This window comes from Ctenopharyngodon idella, chromosome 21 (assembly GCF_019924925.1).
Source record: "Ctenopharyngodon idella isolate HZGC_01 chromosome 21, HZGC01, whole genome shotgun sequence".
In the NCBI taxonomy this organism is placed as follows: Eukaryota; Metazoa; Chordata; class Actinopteri; order Cypriniformes; family Xenocyprididae; genus Ctenopharyngodon; species Ctenopharyngodon idella.
In genome coordinates this window covers 17,488,131-17,509,859 of record NC_067240.1, presented here as the reverse complement: position 1 = coordinate 17,509,859, position 21,729 = coordinate 17,488,131, and the positions used below count along the sequence as shown (strand labels likewise).

The 21,729-nt window shown below is 38.5% G+C and overlaps 1 protein-coding gene across 12 annotated transcripts in view; it reads left to right on the top strand.

Moving 5' to 3' along the window:
* Window positions 1-2,851: 2,851 nt before the first annotated feature.
* Window positions 2,852-21,729, top strand: part of nrxn2a (neurexin 2a) — a 432,106-nt gene continuing 413,228 nt past the window's right edge. For 7 of the 12 annotated variants that reach the window (XM_051877564.1, XM_051877572.1, XM_051877570.1 and 4 more), the window contains exon 1: window positions 2,856-3,267. The gene's annotated coding sequence lies outside the window, so the exon portion shown is untranslated. Of the gene's footprint in view, window positions 3,268-21,729 lie in introns of all 12 variants that reach the window. The other 5 variants (XM_051877575.1, XM_051877573.1, XM_051877574.1 and 2 more) reach the window with 5 other exon arrangements.

Sequence of the window (21,729 nt, the reverse complement as noted above, 5' to 3'; positions counted from 1 at the left end):
CACTGATCTATATTAGTATAAATTTAGATTAGTGAGCGAATCACAGAATCTAGATAAGGTTTGTCCAAGAAGTTGCTAGATTTGGCGCTATAGGCTTTTGAAAAAAGTCTCAAAGGGGTGGGGAAGTCGCTAAATCTAGCGGCAAAATCGCTAAATTGGCAGCACTGGCAAACAGTCCAAACAATATCAGAGTAGTGATGTTCGGTTCTTGAATGAATCGTTCTTTTGAGCCGGTTGAAACTGGTTCATAGGAAGTAACTGGTCGAGCCGATTCTCTAATCGAACTGAATCAAACTTTAGTTCCGGGTTGATGACGCAAGACGCACAAACCAAAGTAGCATGTCCGACTCAAAAAGAACCGAATGAGCCGGTTCAACCAGATGTCGAAGTTTGCAGAGGATTACTAATGAGTGAGTTGACGATACCATGCAAGCCTGAGACACATACTGGAAATATGCTTATTATGACTACCGTTTATTCTTCTATATACTTTAGACATGTAGAACATATCTGCGAATGTGCATGAATATGTGTGTTGTAGTTGTGAATCTTATCCAAGATGTAGGCTAATAATCAATATTGGTCAGTCGTATCCGACATAAAGGATCCGCGATCCAATGAAATTGTGACCACAAACTCCATTAAGTGAATGAAAGGCAATAATCAGCAATATGCCGTTCACACAAATAACTTATTATTTAAATGTTTCAATATGCGTTGACACAAATGACTTTATTCGAACGTTTCATTGATATAACATGACACTGAGTTGTTAGAAAAGAAATGCATAGTGACATTATAGCATGAAGACATCAGGAACCTATGAATCGGCTTTTTGAACCGGTTCATTGAGCCGAACTGTCCGAAAAGAACCAGTTCGCGGAAATGAATCGGACTTTGCATCACTATATCAGAGTCCAGGGCAGAGGCAAAACAGAGAAATCCAGGAACAGTCAGAGAATCCAAAAAACCAAGAGACATGAAACCAGGGAGAATGCTCAGAAATGCAGTACAGACAAATACAAGACTTTGCAATGACTGACAGATTGAACATGGTTTATATAGACTGGGACTAACCAGTGGCGAAGCTACGGCCACTTTGAACTATGGCCCACCCAATAAATAGTTGGTCATTTTCCAAAAAGATGAATGAAATAATTTAATACGCGATATTAATTATAATAAACGCCCAAAGTGTAATGGTAAGATTTGCGCGTTTGTGGAATGTGGAGTTTCATTTGTAAATTGTGAAGCAAATATTAATCAGTTAATACTTTAAAAGCCTAATTTAGATATAAATTTGAATATGTACTGCAGCAAGAAACCAAGCAATAAAACCACGCAATTCCCATAGCGCACAGAGGCAATTGATTATGATGAGGTTATCCCAGTGTTTAACCAGAAGCCCCGTCATCTTATATCGTCTTCTAATACTGCAAAAGGACATGCAAAGGTAAGTACAGACATTTATAGTGTATAGTTATAGTTAAAAGATTATAAAACATTACTTCATATTGTTGCTGTAATGCATTTTTATTTATTTATTTTTTCATAAATCATTACTACTGGACACCCTTTACGTCTCTCTGTGGGTTTTGTATATTATATTGTATATCAGAAAAAAACAACAACTAAGTGCCCACATAGCCACTGTAAACTTTATAACTGTAAGTTGATGAAAACGTAATGCACTACTGCCTTAGATGCGGCTGTTAATGACGGACAAAGCATGAATCTCTGAAGTGTCTGACCATATATAAATTCATTCATTCATGCTGCGTTTTTTTCCCTGATAATTTGGCATGAAGTTTTCATACTCATACGATTTGCCCATGCACCCTGTTTTATGAAGGCCCACCCAGAGCAGCTCTGGGCCCACTCCATTCGAACGTTTCTGGCCTCCTCCCTGGGACTAACAAGTTAATGAAACGTAGGTGGAGACAATCAGTAAGGGTGAGACCAGGCAGAGGATTATGGGGGATGTAGTCCACGTATGAATGGCATAGAACATGAGGGGAGTGCCTTCTGGTGGACAACAAGGATGTGACATTAGTACCATATTGATATAAATTTACAAAGAGAAAGAAAATATATTCCATTCTTTGTTATCAACAACATGAAGTGTGTACAACGTCAACAGCATAGGAGAATGACAGTGAAGAGAAGAAATAGTTAAATATATAGTCGTTATTTTTGTTTGTTTTTTGCGCACAAAAAGTATTCTCATCGCTTCATAAAATTAAGGTTGAACCACTGTAGTCATGTGGACTATTTTAACGATGTTTTTAATACCTTTCTGGGCCTTGAAAGTGGTGATTAAATTGCTGTCTATGGAGGGGTCAGAGAGCTTTCAGATTTCATCAAAAATATCTTAATTTATGTTCCAAAAATTAACAAAGGTCTTACAGGTTTTTAATTACACGAGGGTGAGTAATTAATGACAGAATTTTCATTTTTGGGTGAACTAACCCTTTAATACAGTTTACCAAAAAGTGTCCAAATTTTGCTGACTTCACCCTATAATCTAATTACAAGTACTTGATTTTTGGAATCTGATTACATAATTCAGATTAAATGTAATCAGTTACTACCAAGCACTGCTTATAAATATTTGACCGTTGAAAACCGCGACTGACCAATTAGAATCAAGTATTCCATAGAGCAATTACAGGAATTTGTAATTTGTTTACAAAGACCCCTAAACGCCCTAGACTCAAGGTTCATGAGGAAACTGCAGGGGATTTGTGAAATTTTGGCAAAAGCAAGTTATACAAGTTATTTAAATTCCAGAGGGTGTTTAAAATAAATATTTGAGGGGTTCAGCAAAACATAAAGGTTGGGAACCCTCGGTCTAAACGGATTAAGGGACAGTAGGGGGATGGATGAGACGTAGTTACTGGACATAGTCGGTGGTCCAGATTTTGATAAAGTAAGTCACATTGAGGCAGCTGTGCCGCAGTCATCGTATAGTCGGTGAGGTTGGAAGGCGAAGTGCTCGCGCGGGATGATTGGTGAGGTGTTCCACTGACCGCGCCCTCATTTCGCGCCTATAACCGCTACCGGGAGAACGCGCATAGAGCGGCAGAACTGCTGTGTCGTTTCATGCAGGTGGAGCGGCTTGACGCGCTCACACAGCCGTCGTCTGTACGCCAGTGCAAGGGGAGGGCAAACACCGCATTTCGCGTCTCTGGACTATACAAAAGACAAACGAACAATTCCCAGTGAGAAGTGGGGATAACGCGCGCTCACTTTCAGCCACAAACACAGGTAAGGGCACTTCTGTGCGACTCTGCAGATGCTTTTGTCATCAGAATATTTGCTTTCAGAAATGCAGGTGATGCGCGGGGCTGGGGAAGTAAACGGATGGTGTTGACTCTTAAGCGAAAATGTTATTGTCTATTCTGTGTTATTGTTAACCCCTCGGAAATGTAGCTTTTTATATTTTTCTCATTGGTGATGGTTTTGAACACCTGCGTGCCAGCGTAGCGTTACTAACGGGCACTGTGTGTATTGATTTGCCCCCATTCGAGTCATGCCATGTGCGGCTCTCAGATGCACGAGAGAGAGAGAGACAAATGGGAAAGACGTGGGAATAAAACATCCTTTTGTTTGGATAAGGGGCTATTTCATCCTCCGAATGGGTTGTTGATAAAATATTTGTTTCCGTGGAACGAATTTTTGGAGGGTATATCCATCTGACCCTCTAAACAAGTTCACAAAGGACGGGCTACATCATGTAAACATATGGTCCGAATAAATTGTTTGTATGACTTACGAAATTACAGTCAAGGCCTGTGGGAGTGTTTCTGGACATGACGAATGTTTTGAGAAGATTCAGTCTTTTTTATGCATCGTCATTAACAAGTTCAGGGAGTCAATTTCGCCACATAACAATATTTCTGTAGCGTAAGGCACATTAAAACTGTCCCCAAGCAACTCGAATATATGATGTCATTATTTGCTCTCATGTTGTTCCAAACCCATATGATTTTCTTTTGTGGAAAATGTATTTAAAAATTTCCTGGCTTCTCTCTTACAAATTATGACTGAAAATATTAAGCCTCACAAAGGTCTTGAATTCACTAAAAAGAATCATGAAATTGATAAGAATTTTTTGCATTCCTAAAATATCAATTGAGTAATGAACAGACTTAAATTTCCATTGTTTTTCAGGGATACTCTTCCCTAACAGTGAGTTGAACTTGAGTACCAGATCCATCTGATTTGTGAACAAATCATTCATGCTGAAGGTTTATGAAATGGATCAACAGAATACTCTAAAAAAATCTATTCATTTACAGATCTGAAATCGTTACTTAAGTGCTTTGTGGTGGATATTCCATAAATTCTGATTCAATTTTAGGTCTTCTGTTTTTCACACAACCAATCATACTCCAGCAGTGGCCAGCTGCATGAATATAGCCACAATATAAAGACTGTGTCATAATGTTGGCATGAAATGGAAATTGCAATAGTCTTTTCATCCATATTGTGACATACTTCCGAGTGAAATAGCGGCTTGAAAAGATAGAAAAGATGTAGGGCGGGACTTGATTTTTCTCCTTCAGGAATTGATTGGATTGTTGATCGTTGTGGTTTGCATGTGAGTGACAGGTTATCCCTCCCCCACGCTGAAATACTCATCAGGGACGATAAGAGATGTCTTTGCAAAAGGAACGGGAAGTTATTTTGATTACTAACGCACATGAATTAAATAAAATGATTTGCATGGATAAATCAGTTATAATAAATACAACAATATTCCATAAAAACCAAGAATTGTCAATATTGATTTCCTGGTGACTTTAAGAACTACTCTGACCAACTAGAAGTTAGCCAAGGGGTAATCAATTTTACTTTTTGGATTCAAATTAGAAAAATAAATAGCCATATTTGGACTGGACTAGTTTTCTAAACGAGTATTGAGTTACAATACTTATCACTTGATGTCTGTCATTTAAAGGGTTAGTTCACCCAAAAATGAAAATTCTGTCATTTATTACTCACCCTCATGTCGTTCTACACCCGTAAGACCTTCGTTCATCTTCGGAACACAAATTAAGATATTTTTGATAAAATCCGATGGCTCAGTGCTTTTTCAATGCCCAGAAAGCTACTAAAAACATATTTAAATCAGTTCATGTGACTACAGTGGTTCAACTTTAATATTATAAAGCGACGAGAATACTTTTTGTGTGCCAAAAATAACAAAATAGCGACTTTATTCCACAATATCTAGTGATGAGTGATTTCAAAACACTGCTTCATGAAGCTTCGAAGCTTTACGAATCTTTTGTTTTGAATCAGTGGTTCGGAGTGAGTATCAAACTGCCAAAGTCACGTGAATTATTGAAGTTTCAAAACACTTTCGTTTAGTGTTTCTAGTTTACTGAAATCATGTGATTTTGGCGATCTGAACCACTGATTGGAAACAAATGATTCGTAAAGCTTCGACGCTTCATGAAGCAGTGTTTTGAAATCACCCATCACTTGATATTGTGGAATAAAGTTGCTAGTTTGTTATTTTTGGCACACAAAAAGTATTCTCGTCGCTTTGTAATATTAAAGTTGAACCACTGTAGTCACATGAACTGTTTTAAATACATCTTTAGTACCTTTCTGGGCATTGAAAAAGGGGGTGTTATTGCTGGCGACGCAGGCCTCACTGAGCCATCGGATTTTATCAAAAATATCTTAATTTGTGTTCCAAAGATGAACAAAGGTCTTACGGGTGTGGAACGACATGAGGGTGAGGAATTAATGACATAATTTAAATTTTTGGGTGAACTAACCCTTTAATGTACCAATTCGGACAGAACTAACATCTTTTTTCTTATAGAGGTGGGAGTGTGTATTAGATGTGGGCGTTACAAAAGTGTCATGCATCATACATGAGGTATATGTATTTTAATTTATTATTTATTGATATTTTAATTCATTTAAAAAACCCTATTTGAGTAATTTGGCTCTATTTATTAATTGTATTTTTTCATCGTATTGAAATAAAAGCATGCGAAAGATTGGTGCACAAACGGTAGCTCAGGTAGGTCAAAAAACATATGAGAAACGTTAGGATAATACAACATCACCAATCACAGACATTCACATTCGGGTGGAATTAGATTTCTCAGAGGACTGTTGAGTTTGCCGAAAAACTGTAGGTAATTTGCTTTTGGTTTTGTGAGAAAAACACTAACTTGGCAGATTTGCGCGGGATTAAATTCGCAAAGTATGTCTGTGAAACACAAATTTCTCTAACATCCCCCCAGAAAACTTGTCCTGTCAGAATAGGGCTTATGTCTTTGTATAATTGACTTTTGAAAAATATTATTTGACCAAATGGTAAGACTAGTCTAAGCAGGTTATGCAACTAGCCACAGAATACTTGAAGTATAGACTTATATTTATGATATAGACTATTTTATGATATTTGTATCTTTTTTTTATGTTTTATTATATATTTTGCATCAATTATCTTTGACTTTTTCCCCTTTTATGTTACACAGAAGAAAGAAAGAGTATGAGGCAGAGTATGATAATCGAATTTTCACTTTTTTCCTGCACTAATCCTGTAGCCCCCATACATTGATCAACTACAATGGACGTCAGCACATCTAAAGAACGAAGCCACCAAAATACCATGTTTTAATCCTCATCGTATCGCCCTCTTGAACATCTGTTGTCTTTTTCTGCCTTTTCCATGTTGCAACCCTCTATTAGCTCTATCACCAACTGTTCTGTGGCAGGGCAGCCAGGGCTGAAGAACTGAGGATAACTCGATTGTGAGCTGGTGTCAGATAAATCTTTCCAGGCTGTGGTGTGTGAAAATCCAGTAGCATTTGCTGTGGGTGACAATACATCATGGATGTAATTAAATTCAATGTTTATTATTAGTATATGATTAACACCACTAATTACATACGAGTCCCTTGTGTAGTAACTGCTGAGGTGAATCAGTCAAATTGAGTTTTGATAAATGTAGGCTGTATTCAGACATATGTTCCTAAAGTTTACGACCGAGACACGCTCTAGACAAACTCAGCTTCTCCAGTTGATCAAATCGACAGAACTGCTGCTATTGAAAGGCTTGAGCGATCAATATCACATAATAGTTGCTGTCTGTCAGTGTAATAGGTTAGTTCGACAGTTATATGCAACCATTTACGAGGCTATAAAAATGTGGACACAAAGATGCAGATGGTTTTGCTCTGTGCATGAAGACCATTAAATGATTCTAAGCCATGGGTCAGTAATGGAAAAACACTGCTTTGAACATGTAGCTGGTCTGTGCCATTTCTGGCTTTGTACCTAAAAAACAATGAAAGTTTCATGAGCATTTTTAAAACGGTCCTATAATAGGAAAAAAAATGATAAAATGCATTCTGTTTTCAAGCACCATCGATTATTCATTCTAATATGCAGCAGCATGGATGTCAAAACATCACAGACATCACCGTCCAGGCTTTTTACGTCCAAGTGGGAAAAAGAAGGGACTTTACTAAGGGGATGCCGACTGCCAGGCCGCACATCTGGGTTTTGCATGGCTCATCGTATTCATCCATAGCTGGAACATGGTAGATGTCACCCCATAACACTGATTCGAAATCAGTTTCGCAGTTGCTGTCATGGTTGCGGTTTGGATTTGGCCAGGCGAGGCTGGTCCCACTTCAGGAAAATGAGAGGCGAGCAGAAGGGGGGACTAGCATTATCAATAGCCTCCCATGAGTGTTAGGCCTGGAACTAAATCTCATCTCACCAGCTGATAAGGAGTATCGCTGGCCGTCATTGGGCTCGGAGATACTGAGAGTGTAGGGGGAGGAAGGAAAGCTGGTGGCTTTCCTGATGGACAGGTGGTCTTCCTTTCTTGTCTTTTTTTTTTTCCCTTCCCTGTCTGTACACACGAAGGTTGACTGGCTGGTTTTTGAGCGTGTTTTTTTTTTTTTTTATTGTTTGTTTATCGTCCTTCTGTGCTGTCCTTTGGCATCTGTGTATGAGGAACCGTTTTAAAGGGAATGCCTCAGTGAGCCATGTTGAAGACCTGAATATTTTCTAGTGCAGCTCGTACAATGACCCAGTGTTGGTTAACTGACAAGTTGTCAGATTGTTTGTGCGCTGCTTAATTAATTACTTTTTAAAGCATTTTGCAATTAGCATGATGATAGTTCATCATAACATTGCTTCATGATGTCTTCCATTGTCATGCTCATGCTGGGTATGAATTAGGCTTACTAGCTGCGTGATGATCTATACTTTTATTTAATTATTAATGTGAGGAGCACAAAACAAAAGGAAAACATTCAGTATGATACATTAGAGCTGTGCAATTTTTAATTGAGATTATTATTACAGATGATGTGGTGAAGTGTCAATTACAGTGTTCTATTTGAGTCTGTGTGTTGTGGATAATTATTATTTATTTATTTTTTTGCAGCAATTTGGCATTGTAACCAATCACAAATTGTTATTGATACTGATTTTCTTGATTTAGATTCAATTAAATTCTATTTGAGAATATGATATGGCATGCAGTTGCTCCGCTCAAACATTTTCTCTTTAAATTACTAATATTAAAATAAAAAAACACAATTAGAATAGCTTTGGGAGTAGGGACGCATGATATAAGTACCATATCAGTTATTTACTTTTACTATTTTTTTAATTATTTTTTTTTTAATTTATTAGTATTGGCTGATTGGGTCTGTAGGCCTATATCAAATATAGTCTGATACTGATAGAAAATAAATTAATAATATGGATATAAATTTCTTTGATTTACTGTCATGTTTATTTAATCTCTAAAAACACTAAAAATTTAATAACTGTCTTCAGGGAAAGATTTTGAGAAAATGTAATCTTTTCTCAAAATGAATGTCCATTTTTTTCATACTGTATATAGAGCTGTGATTCCTCAATTCACTTTTTACATGTAAACTGATTGATCTGATTTTTTTTTTTTTAGTGATGTATTTAATTTATTAAAGTCCCCCTGTAGTTAATAATTTTATCCCTTAAAACTCATCTTTGATCACCAAAATGACATATTTAAACATTTTTTTTTTTCCTGTGAATTTTTTTTCTTTATGTCTTAAAATAACTTAAATGTAACTCTACACCCTTGCCTCATTTATATATGCGGATATGAATATATTAAGTATATGCGGATCAATGAATATGCAAATTAGCCCCGCCTCCACTCCACTCCACGAGCTCAGAGATCCACTTGGTTTACTTACTGAGGTAAACGCTGAACTAGGGCTGCACGATTATGACAAAAATCATAATTGTCTATAATTTCCTTGAAATTGTAATTCTGATTATTAATTCTGATTAGCACAATTTACATGATGTTTTGAATAGCTTTATACCATTGTTTGAAGCAACTGCATGCCATTTTTTTAAAAACTAAAATTAAAACAATCGAAAAAAACCTTAAGATAACCTGTAGAAAGAAAGAAAGAAAAACACATCTTAAGCATGCAGAATAACGTAAGTGGACTACTTTTTTTTTTTTTTTTTTTTTTTTTTTTGTAATTGCGCCTTTGAACATGGCATCACGGCATCTGTAATTATAATCACAATTAAAAATTCAATTAATTGTGCAGCCCTTTGCTCAACAATGGTATTGCTTTTTACGACGTTGGACACATAACTGTAATTAATTAGCCTTTTGCTTGACTACATTATCAAACAAATGCTAATCATGTATTGCTAATGTTACACAAACCATGTTCCTGTTGCCATCTGAGTTAGACAGCTGCCTTCTAAAAATCAATATCCTTAGAAATGCTTTGAACAACTCAAAATGTCAATACTGTACATCATACACCCGCTATATTGCTAAATCTACCCGATTTTAAAAAAAAAAAAAAATTATTATATCAACAGAAAAATAAACAGGGATAACCTGGCTTCACATGGTTTGTCTTAAAGCATATTAAAAACACCACATAGACTAAAACACCATATTAAAAAACCAGCATATTATACACTAACATTAAAAACTTTATTTTCACCACAGGGGGACTTTAAGGCATCATAGTTTGTTTTTGTTTGTTTGATTTATTGGTTTATCACCCATAACATGAAAATAATTATCGATCATTATAGTCAAGAATTTTAATATCTGTGTGCATCTCTAACTCTAACCTCGACAGCTATGTTGTTTTTTATGTAATTACACAGCCCTATGATATATCTTTAGCATATTGGCTAAATCGACAGTCATTCTTTTAATCTTTATAATGTTGCTGCAGGCTATCATTACTTCTGATAACATGTGATGCGGAAACCATCCCATCGCAGTCACTGGAACACATACTAAAAAGAGCTACAGAAGGAATCATGCTTTGACTCTGTTTGCTTTCTGACTCACTCGCCAGACTCCTGCTATTTGGCTGTCTGGCTTTTCAGCACTTCTTGCATGGACAGATTCTTGATGTGCAATACATGTACAGTCTCCCTCTAAGTGTGGATACCCGTCTATTGATGCTGTGGAGGGTGAAGGCATGATCCACCCTAAGGGAGGCCCAGACATCCACAGCTTCAGAGCCCTTCACTGATGTCTGGGAAGAAGGCTGCATGCCTAGCACTCCGGAGGAGCTGCCCCTCTGTCTGGTGGAGCTCACACATTTGTCCTGTGTTCTGCATTATTCATGATAAAGGAATAGAGGTGAGGAACAGCCCTGTGCCGAGTCATGTGACTGTCTATGCAATCTCATAGCTAAATGGTTGTGTCTCTTATGTCACTAGGGGGTCTAGAAAGACTAGAAGACTTTGTTCAGACACTGTATATCAGGGCTCTATCTGCCAATGGCCGGTGACTTAAGAAAATTTACCGGCCAAAAATATTTTTTTACCAGCCGTGACACAAAAACAGGCAGTTATGACACTAAAATTTTAGATCCTCTATTCCAATTTTGATACCACAGCTAAAACTACTAGCTTAATTAATATCAATTTAATAGCCTACATTTTTAAAGACAAGTAAACAGTGAGTAAAAAAGAACAAACAATCAAATTAAAAGCAAAAGCACAAATAAATACAATACATACAAATTAAATAAACAGTGCTCAGGCAGGTCTAATAGTTTTCAGGTAGGCTACCGAAATTTAATAAAGTAGGCTAATTAAATAAATAACACTGCATAGTCTTCATATCCTTTTTAAAGTTCAAGAGCAGTGAGTGATTTTTTTTTTTTTTTTTTTTTTTTTTTTTCCTCTTTTCTTTGCCCTTTGTTGTTTGATTAAAATTAAAAACGCAGACAGTAGCAGGATTATTAGGATGCTGTCACTTTAAGACTGAATGTACGCACGGATCATTATGCAATTTGTGTTAGCGTTCATTTAAGACATAACTGACTATGTTTACTTGGATACTTGCCGAGACGGGCATTTTTTTTGACAACTTTGAGTGAATTTGTCACCCAACTTCGCACGCTGTCTGAGAGACGCAGCTTTAACGGCGCTCGCTTCGGATGTTAAACTTCCCACATAGAGCGTGAGTAACGAATTCCCTTTCACGTGTTCTAGAACTTGAATATTTACATTGGAAAGGCTGAAACTTTCTTGATGATGCAGCACTGACCCGTCAACTGTACAGAGCGTCGTTCACCTTCATGCTCGCAAAATTGCGTAGTTGGAATTCAAAAAATAGTTACTGGCCATCTAGCGACTGACATGGTTTCATATACTCGCCAATACCGATTTTTACTCACATTTGGTGCTTGGCGAGTATTAATTTTAGGCCCTGCTTTAGTTTTTTTTTTTTTTTTTTTTTTTTTAAGCTGAAGCAAATTGGGATACCAAGGAGACTGCAGAGAATGGGTGAATGGGTGGCAGAATGGCATGACAGCTGTTAGACTCACACATATACACTCAAGGCCACACAACGTTCACACGTCATGCTCGCTCTATCAAGGTCCAAGGTCATGCATGCACAGTTCGTCCACACGCAGTCTCTCTTAAGGCAACACATGGCCTGGAGTACTGGGCAGCTTTTAATCTAGGCTGACGTGTGACTCAGTCCCCATGTCAACGAAGCACGGGGAAAAAAAACACTAGGGATCACTTCTCCGGATGATAAGTTGGGGAAAAAGGTCACCGCTGAGATCCTCGTGTCTGTTTCCACCTCCAGGGAAGTAGTGTTTTTTTTTTTTTTTTTTTTTTGTTCTGTACCTTCCTTTCCATTTCGCTCATTGGCATCGAATGAACTTTACTTGCTAACCCAAATGAATTGTTAATGGACCTCAGGTCATTGAGAAGCATTCAAACACGGCGCACGTTTGCGACGGTGTGAAACCAGTGATTAAGGCCGCTTAGGCACTTTTCATTAGAAGAGGTCCAGGTCAGACTCGCTAGTTGCCCAGGTAGCCTTTGAAGCTGCAGATTACATTGTGTTGCTTGAACTGCAGTACTCTACATTAGCAGCGCAGCCCACAACACGTACTGTTATGCTGTGCTATGGACACGAGCGTGGCTGGTTTTGGTATGAATCCCTGATTTATTTTGAGGCGGTCCGGGGGGATAGACTTGGACGCATTCCAGAGTGATGCAGAAAGCAGATAATTAAAGGAGCCCACTGCTTTTCCTGAATGTTTTGAGAGTAGGTAGAATGGGTAAGCAGCAACAGATAGGGTAGGTAATTACCTGGCATTACAGAGTGGGAGAAGGTGCCAGATGCCAGAGCGAGTAGGAGGAGGGGTGGGCAGATGTGAACAGAGTAAATGCTTCACTCTACGTGCGACCTAGCATTCCTGTTGTCTTATAAACGGAGCACAAGGTCATGTGACCTGCCCTGCAATTTATTTCCTCGCCCAACCATAGTTGTGCTCTGTTTACGCTGCATTTGCATAGTTGCATAGTTGCATAGCAGATGGCTTTAACCGGGTCAGGTTTCCGTAGTTTTCCATGGTTTTGCATATTCTGTGTATTTTGATGTTAAGGCTTGGTTTGTGCCAGAGCGTCCTCCAGTATTCCAAAGTCATTGTACACACACACACACACACACACACACACATACACACAATCAAAACGTCTGCTCTCTTTGTGGCATCATGCCATAGTGACTGTAGAAACATCTTGTTTCGAGAAATATATCCAGTCATCAATGCTTAAAAATAAAAAAGGCTTATCCTAAAAACAACACAACACATTTTACATGGCTTTGAGGCATTTCTGGGGCAATGAAACAATGAAATTTATTTTAAAGGAAAGAGGAGAATAGACAGGAAAATGGGGGTGATGGTAAGGGTGTTTTGAAAATGCGAAGTTTTTGGTTGCCTACAAACATTACAAGACATCAAACAACAGCCAAAGGCATCTGTCCGCATGTGTATGGATGTAGCATCAATGTATGTATCGTAAATTTATCACGGATGTAGTGTGAATTTAAAAATGTTGAATAGGGTCTTACCAGGCAAATTGTGTACCAGCAGCTGTAAAGTATAGCATGCAACTTAAACCACTACTTTTAAAGGGGTAGTTCACCCAAAAATGAAAATTCTGTCATTAATTACTCACCCTCATGTTGTTCCAAACCCATAAGACTCTTGTTCATCTTTGGAACTTAAATGAAGATCTTTTTGATGAAATCTGAGAGCTTTCTGTCCCTCCATAGACAGCTACGCAACTACCACTTTGACGCTTCAAAAAGTTCATAAAGAGATCGTAAAACGAATCCATATGAATTGAGAGGTTTAGTCCAAATTTTCTGAAGGAGACTCGATTGCTTTATATGATGAACAGTTTGAATTTAGGTTTTTATTCACATATAAACATTCATCAATTCACACATCAGTTATTGTAAACAGAAGCTCAAGCATGTTTGCTTGACATGCGAGAACCAATGAGGTTTATTCTTGTGTTACGCAGCACGTTTGAGCTTCCGCAAGAGGTTTGTTCTCGTGCGTCAAACAGGTTCAGTTGAGCTTCTATTTATGTTCGCTGATCAGTGTTTATATGTGAATAAAAGCCTAAATTAAATCTATTTATCATATAAAAGTGATCAAGTCTCTTCAGAAAATTTGGACTAAACCGCTCAATTCATATGGATTACTTTTATGATCTTTTTATGAACTTTTTGTAGCAGCAAAGTGTCAGTTGCGTAGCTGTCAATGGAGGGACAGAAAGCTCACAGATTTCATCAAAAAGATCTTCACTTGCGTTCCAAAGATGAACGAAAGTCTTAAGGGTTTGGAACGACTTGAGGGTGAGTAATTAATGACAGAATTTTCATTTTTGGGTGAAATAACTCTTTACATTGGGATGCAAATCTCATCTTCTATTTACTTCTAGTTAGTTAAAGCATGAAATAAACATGGGTGAACACCAGGTATGTTGAAAGATACAATAGAACTTACCGAAAATAATCCTGTTTCATGTAATCGCTCAATCAGTGTTTCAACCGGGGAAAGATGTCAGTAAAACAGCTTGTAGGCTATACAATCACTTAACATTACATTTACCTCAAGTAAGCTATTCAATGTCCATTAACTCATTAGTTAGCTAGAAAAAATGACTCCAGAGAGGAGCATTTTGCTAAATATATGCACTGTATTAAATATTCATTATATTTACTTAACCTGTTATGTCTTCATTATTTAATGTATGTTTGAATAAATGTCATTTAAAACCTTGTGAGGCAAAGGTAGCGTGTCTGAATCTAGATCAGAAGCTTGTGTGTTCAAATCACATTGGGATTTAAGGACCTCGTGGTGCAAATGTAGTGTGTCTGACTCCAGATCAGAAGGCTGTGGAGTTATACAGTATGTATAACAGCATATTGTATGGAGACAATATGCTGTTACACATGCTGTTCACATTCATATTACCATCAGTGCTTGAGTGAATATTCTCCAAGACGGGGATTTTGACATTACTGTGTGTGTATTTGAATGTTTATGGGTAATAAGCCATGAAAATCTGACACTTGTAAGAGGCGGCTATGTGTGTGAGCTTTGGTTGAGAGCGCACTGAGTGAAGACCGTCTCTCAGACAGCGCGCAAGTACTTTATAGTTTAAAATCGCTTGAATTTATAAATTGGCATGATATAAAACAATGTATGTGCGCTAAAATGTTGTATTACACCATGCAGCTCGCTTGCAGAGCAAAATAAATGTGGATACTATGGATGTGAAGCCATTTGCACATTTTGAGAGGGAGAGCAATGTGGCACCACTGAATCTCTCATACTGTTTATACATCTCACAGAAGTTTTTAAAATTACTGATTTTCTCTAATAATCTGTTTGGGTTCAACCTACATGCTATAGTGCATAAATGTTCAGTACCATCGGTACTTACGGTACTGTAGAAAAGCAAGTACTGTCAGGATTTTAAAATGTTGATACCGACTTGGTACCAAAGTTCTCATGACATCCCTAGAAAAAACCAAAACAAACAAACAAAAAATGGAATTGTCCGCAATTCCATCAGGGCGGATGTGTTATCCAGTGCTCATGCAAGCCTCCGGAGTGTGTAACTTTACACTGCGGCATTCACAGCTACTGCTGATCCACCTCCTCATGCCCAGTGACCTCCCAGCAGGGCACAGGAGACGTGGATTACAAAGCAACAGAGAGATGGAGGGAGAAAAAGAAAGGGAGGCAGATGTAGGAATGGGGTCACTAGTTTACTTGGCAAACTAGTTTATTTAGACACTTTGATATTTTTAGCAGCAGTACTTTGAAACAGCGTATTTAAATAAATTCCCTTTTCAGAGCAACATGCAGATCTTTGGTCTGTGTCAAGTCTTGCACTGGTTTTTAACGTTGTGATGAAATGGAAGTAGCGACAGATCTTTTCATCTGTATTGCGATGTACATGCAAGTGAAACGGATTATCAAAAAACCATTCTTTCATCAGTTGTTGATTGGATGGAGACCGATCTAAATGTGAGCTTGCAGTCAATTGTAAGAAAGGATCGGGGTTTGTGATGATTGAAATGATTGAACAATCTGGCATACATCACCAGGAAGAACCTTCACCAGAAGATCAAGTGATAAATAACGAGCTCAGAAAAATGTTTTAAAAAAAAATGAAACTCATGGATGAATCATTCATAATGATATCAATAACATGAATTCGGAAAGCATTTTAGAATGTCCCAATGAGAGTGTCTGAAGACTCATGCTTGAACTCAAGGATGCGTCTTATGTTAATACCCCACTAAAAATGTTCAACTTGTGTCTGGTGAACCCCAAAAATCCTAATTATACAGGGCTTCCTTAACATAGATTAGTCAATTAGTCGTTCAGGCAACCATCCAAGAAGTCGATTTTGAAAAATATGTAGCTTTACACATCCCTAGGCAGGAGAGGGTGGAGAAGGGAGTGGAGGGAAGTGAGTGAAAGTGAAAGAGGAGCAGGAGAAGAGCGATAGGGGCTGGCCTGGCCTCGGTTATGGCAGAACAATAGAGGTCAGGTGATTAACAGCCCATTGCTCGAGCTGCTCCTCGGTTCGCCCTCCTTTCTGAGAGGCCGGAGACAGGAGATTTACTTCAGGCTGATAGGTGTTAGACTGACGGCTGCTATGGGAGGGCTGTAAATCTTGTGATGTTAAACAGCTGTCTGCCCGCCCATCCGTCATGGTGCAGAGGCGGAGAGGAGCAGCGTCCGCTGCTCTGCCAGTGACGACTGGCCCGTCTCCAGGCCACACTTCGGTACGACATCACATGGCTCCCTCGTCCCAGTGCCAGTCTGATGTCAACACTGCAACACACTCATTTGTCCTCATTGCCGTTGTGCTAACGTGTTCAAGCCCTGGGGAGAGATCCGCACCGATCTGGAGGTGGTTTCTGGTCGCCTTCTGCCTGGCGTGAGCTGCACCGGGTGGCCTAAGCACAGTGCTCCCCCCATACTTTTTTCTGATAATTTGCAGCCCAATCCAATCATCTAGCACTCTTCGTTGTACATCCGCTCTTCGATAAATGCCATGCTTCCCGCATCCATCTTCTTTGTGGTGTTAAATCTGATGATATATGCAAAATGGCTTCCCTTTGTTAGCGTGATTGCTAGTGATTTGTCAGTATGCTTGCTTCCAGTCCACGGCCATGTGACTTTCAGTGCTCCAATTAGCAAAAGCCCTGATCGTATTAGTTCTGTGTCCACTGCTGAAATGGCACGATTCATTCAGCCATATGACAAAATGTGACCTAATTAAACTGAAGGAGACACTACGAGACATATTCTGTGCATTAGCAGTGTAGCGAAATATTTTATTCTCCAGAGGAGTGTAAAAATTCATTCCCAATGCAGCAGAAGTTCCCCATTATTAATTAGTAACCTAAAGCACGCAAGTTGTGATTTAGCATTTTAGCTAAACAAATTAAAATCTCAGCAGGAGAGCCCCAAAACACATTGGGCCCCAGGCTTAACTGCAGTTTACAGTGACTCAAACAAGACAAAAAAGGACAAATTTGTCATTCTCCGACAATTTGGCTGAACAACTTGCGGAGACCTGTGTTGCGTGAACGTGTGACGTAGCGGTCCCTCTGTAATCAGTCACGGATGCATGGTAGAGCTACTGCTTGACAGCTGCAGTGCTCCGCCGCAGGCTCGTTCTGCAACATGCACAGCTCACCACACACTGTGTGCCACCTCACTCCTTTGTCCCTCACTGCTGCATAGAGACAGCTGGTTTACATAACTAGCTAATAGCACTAACGAGTACGGTCTGCACTGTTGTTGCAAACTTCAGAGTGATTTTGTTTTGTAGGGATTGTTGCTTGTTTTGACCTAAGTTATGGGACAGTGTCCCTGGGGGCTACTGGCGGCTGGCAGGGCCCACTCATCTGAGTGATGACATTGTTCTCATAGATCCGATTAGCTTCACCTGAGCACGCCCCAGTCGTCTCGAAATTCCCACGGCTCAGAACAAAACTAAAGAGAAAAGCAGAGATTAAGAAGGGTCAAAGCTGTTTCGTGTTCTTGCGGGCGGTTCAGAACAGCAGCGGGCTCAGTAGTGTGCCCTGTGGCACCTCACTGTAATAGCTGCTCGCAAACTCCTTTTTTTTCCCTGCAGTGGCTGTTGATTTTGAAGCCGATGGAGTATGTGACGTTCTACTGAAGCTCAGAAACAGTCAGTCAAAGCCTACAAGGCCATTTATGCCACAGTGGAAAAAAAAAACTCTCTGCAGAGTGACGCTGTTTCTGCTGGGGTTGGACTTTTTTCTGATGGTACGATACACATTGCAGGCAGTTATGCAGTGAAGTTAGTTTTATGTTTATCAGTCAGGGCCGACTGACACAAAACATTTAACTTTTCCTAATGGAGAGTGATGGATGAGGGATGGTTTTGTTTTTGTTTTGTTTTTTTTTCTTTAAAAAGCAATTTGTTGTTTCAAATATGTGAAATTATGTGTGCTGGTGACAAGATGACTGATTCTGGATCATCTTGGTCCACTCTAAATTGGCTTTGTTTATTATGGCTCTACTCTTTTGAAGGCAGGAATGGAGGAATATGATATATATATATATATTTTTTTTTTTTAATCACCATATGCATTTATCTATTTTGTTTCAACATTTCTGCACTCAAACTGCCACTCATCTCACCACATATTCATTTGAATGCATTCAAGAATCCTTCCAGGAGAGTCACACTTAGTAACACACATGGTTGCACACACTCACGCATACAAAGTATTCAGTCACTCTCAAATACCCTGTAACCTACCCATACACTGTCGCTCGCTTCCTCTACAATTTCCACACCTCTCTTGTTCTCTCGCTCGAACACACACACACACACACACACACACACACACACACACACACACACACACACACACACACACACACATACACACATACACACATACACACACACACACACACACACACACACACAGGTTTGTTTTGCTATCAAAGTGAGGACATTCCATAGACGTAATGGTTTTTATACTGTACAAACTGTACATTCTTTCCCCCTATACACAACTCACAAACCTACCCATCACAGAAAACATTCTGCATTTTTACCTTTTTAATAAAACATTCTCATGAAATGTCCTCATATTTCATGTTTACATCATAATACCAGTGTAATACCCATGTCATTATACAAATTTGTCCTCATAAATCACAAAAACGCGCACACACACACTCTTTATCTTTGTTCAGCTGAAATGCACAGTTCAACTTGCAGAGGTAGAGCTTTTTCTGGCATACCTCCTGGACATGTTCAGTGCTAAAAAGAATTCAAATATGTAATAATATATGTTTAATCATCATAATTATAACTGTGAACGCCTAGATATTTATATATATGAATGACGATGCTAATGAATGGCTTTCTCTGGGTATTTTATAGACCTCTTTTGTGTGAACCTAAGGGGATCTGACTTTATGTAACCAACTGATCCCCAAGTAATTTGCAAAAATGGCTCAGAAAAGTGAAAGTTAGTTTTGATAAAGTCTAGCACTATTTGTTTGCAGATGCCACTGGTATTTTGTTTGATGTAGTTTTATATAAGTATGATAGAACTCAGTAAGCAGTGATTAGGAGATGAGAGAGAAGAACGGGATCAGGAAAGGACCATGAGCTTGGACTGTAACTCAGGACGCTTGAGGAGTGTCAGAGCAAAGGCTAGGGGTCTGATTTTGTTTGATATTTTGTTTTTATTTATATGAAATGTGTATCTAAAGCTGTCTGATGTATTTTATTTCTTATTTCTTATATATTTATTCATTTTGTGTTTTTGTTTGATTTATTTTCAGATTTTGTTTTTCAGACTTTATCACATGAAAGAATGAGAAAAAGAGAAAATGCATCTTTCCATTCCTCAGTTTAATCCTTTTAAGTGGTTCAATCAGAGATTGCTGTGATTAGCTATGAGGGAACCATTTCACTGCTTAAACGCGACAGATTTATTTATTTTTTTCCCCTCTAGATACAGGTAATGTAAGCATTAAGTGGTGGAATTGGCAAGCAAACACTTTCTGTGGACTATGTACTGAAGATCAAAATGTGAACATGTTACTTTTGTTAATGCATGGTGTAGGTAATTTTCAGTTGACTGAAAGTCAGATGCAGTAGGTGATATGTGCCTACTTAAAGGTGATGTTGGTATTTTTTTTTTAAATGCTTTTTTTTTTAGCATCCCTGCTTCATTTTCATCTACTTGAGTAAGCTATTCACAATCTGTAGCTCTTTGAACTTGTGTGCGAAGCGTGTTAAGAAACCATAATTGCTCCATCCAAGGAATGAACCTCATGATGATCTATTACATTTTATGGTTCACTTATTTGTTGAGTTCACACTGTCCAACTGGCCATAAAATGATTTAGTGCAGTAAAGCTAACAAACGATTACACTGTCTTTACATTGTATACCATCAAGCCACTCTGCCAGACATTGATGACGGCAAATTGATTGTGTTCTCCCAGACATATTTACTAGTTAACCAGCCGGATATAATCGAACACGTTCTGTGCTGTTTTCCCTCTACAATCCCCATTTGGCCTATGATGGAGCTATTGTGAGAGGAATGGAGAGTGAAGAGGAATTCTGATTAGATTAGAGGAGGGAGGAGACGGAGAGGACGGCCCGGAGAGGGAGAAAAATTAGGGGATTGAAGGCGTGGAGTCTGCAGAGGGAATACGTGTGCAGCAGAGCTGAAAAAGGACAGCCAGGAGCACATACCTAATTAAACTAATTCAGCAGGCCTGGAGCTCTGCCGCTGGGCACCTGCATACACTTCTTCATCCCCTCTTTTCCCTATCACTCGATTTTCCTTTTATTCTGCTGAGTGACAGGCTGATTCATGATTCCTCCTCTCCCTTGCAGTGAGCTCCAGCAGTCTCTTCAGCCGAGTTTGAGAATATCTTGGCTGCGCTCAGGAAAAAAAAAAAAAAAAAACAGCAGGAGAAACCTTCAGCTCACAGGGGTCTTGTGACTAACTAACTGCTTCTCATCTCCTCCTCCATCCTCCTCCTTTCTCTTCTGTCTTTGTCTTTTCTTTGTCTCCTCTTCCTTTTTTTTTTTTTTTTTCTCTCTTCTCGTCTTGTAAGAGACATACGAGATGATGTCTTCAATGTCTCATTCAGTGTTATTTTATATCATTGAGATACTATTGTAGTTTTATCAATATTTTGAATTAGGTTTTACTTTTTATTTTTTTCCACTTTAATTTTAGTTAATTTTGTTTTTACCCATTTTTATTTTTTGTCTGGTGTAATGCGGTGCAGTAATGTCTGACAGTTTTTTTTTTTATTTTTTTTATATATGTATATATATATATATATATATATATATATATATATATATATATATATATATATATATAAAAAAACTGTCAGACATTATTTTATATATATATATATATATATATCATTCGTAAAGGCGTCGTCAGACATTACTGCACCGCGTCTCCTATAGAGATAATACCAGAAAGGACGAGAGGTCGATAACTGTGTAAACGCACCTTGACCGTCTGAGAATTTCTGAAACCACAACAAAAAAAAAGGGAGACATTTTTATAGTTTCTAATAACAAATGAATCCAAATACCTGACATATGAGCATTCAAGTCGTTCATGGATAAATTACCTCAAATATTTTGAGGAGAAACTGTGAAAGTCCTGTCAAATATCACTGCACCGCCTCTCCTGTAGGGAAAATACCAATAAGCAGGAGAGTATTCAAGTCGTCCACCGATGGAAAAAGAGTCGCAAATTTGCTTAAGAGCTTGCTGAGTGAGGTAGGCAGCAATGTGACTGGATGACAATAAACA